Raw genomic sequence first — 1,580 nt, 5'->3', positions numbered from 1 at the left:
GTGATGTCACCTGCCTGTCATTTCTTGTTATAAGCCGTCATATCGGCCGAGAGTCATCACATTCCTCATGAGACGGAGACGATTGGTTGTGCCCAGATCAAACTGTGTGTGAAACATCTCCGCCCTCTCTAGTACCTTCATCAGAGCTTTAACATGGCTCCGCCCTCTCTAGTACCTTCATCAGAGCCGTGATGTGACTCCGCTCTCTATAGTATCTTTATCAGAGCTGTGACTTAGCTCTTCCCTCTATGGTATCTTCATCAGAGCTGTGACTTGGCTCCGCCCTCTGTAGTACCTTCATCATAGTTGTGACATGGCTCTGCCCTCTATAGTATCATCAGAGCTATGACATGGCTCCGCCCTCTATAGTATCTTCATCAGAGCTGTGACTTGGCTCCGCCCTCTGTAGTTCCTTCATCACAGCAGTGACATGGCTCTGCCCTCTCTGGTATCTTTATCAGAGCTTTAACATGGTTCTGCCCTCTATAGTACCTTCATCAGAGCTGTGACATGGCTCAGCTCTCTTTAGTACCTTCATCAGAGCTGTGACCTGGCTCCATCCTCTGTAGTACCTTCATCAGAGCTGTGACCTGGCTCCATCCTCTGTAGTACCTTCATCAGAGCTGTGACCTGGCTCCATCCTCTGTAGTACCTTCATCAGAGCTGTGACCTGGCTCCATCCTCTGTAGTACCTTCATCAGAGCTGTGACATGGCTCTGCCCTCTGTAGTACCTTCATCAGAGCTGTGACCTGGCTCCATCCTCTGTAGTACCTTCATCAGAGCTGTGACCTGGCTCCATCCTCTGTAGTACCTTCATCAGAGCTGTGACATGGCTCCGCCCTCTTTAGTACCTTCATCAGAGCTGTGACTTGGCTCCGCCCTCTGTAGTACCTTCATCAGAGCTGTGACTTGGCTCCGCCCTCTGTAGTACCTTCATCAGAGCTGTGACCTGGCTCCATCCTCTGCAGTACCTTCATCAGAGCTGTGACCTGGCTCCGCCCTCTGTAGTACCTTCATCAGAGCTGTGACCTGGCTCCATCCTGTGTAGTACCTTCATCAGAGCTGTGACATGGCTCGCCCTCTGTAGTACCTTCATCAGAGCTGTGACCTGGCTCCGCCCTCTATAGTACCTTCATCAGAGCTGTGACCTGGCTCCGCCCTCTATAGTACCTTCATCAGAGCTGTGACCTGGCTCCGCCCTCTATAGTACCTTCATCAGAGCTGTGACCTGGCTCCGCCCTCTGTAGTACCTTCATCAGAGCTGTGACCTGGCTCCATCCTCTGTAGTACCTTCATCAGAGCTGTGACATGGCTCGCCCTCTGTAGTACCTTCATCAGAGCTGTGACCTGGCTCCGCCCTCTATAGTACCTTCATCAGAGCTGTGACCTGGCTCCGCCCTCTATAGTACCTTCATCAGAGCTGTGACCTGGCTCCGCCCTCTATAGTACCTTCATCAGAGCTGTGACATGGCTCCGCCCTCTTTAGTACCTTCATTAGAGTTGTGATATGGTCTCTCACTCTGTAATGCATTCATCAGAGCTGTGCCACACTGAGTATAGGACACTGACTCGCAGTGAG

The sequence above is a fragment of the Staurois parvus genome, unplaced genomic scaffold (assembly GCF_062004578.1).
Source record: "Staurois parvus isolate SC_StPar_1 unplaced genomic scaffold, SC_StPar_1.0 ptg002041l, whole genome shotgun sequence".
Classification (NCBI taxonomy): Eukaryota; Metazoa; Chordata; class Amphibia; order Anura; family Ranidae; genus Staurois; species Staurois parvus.
The sequence above is the reverse complement of the archived record's forward strand: the minus strand, read 5'-3'. Positions refer to the sequence as shown.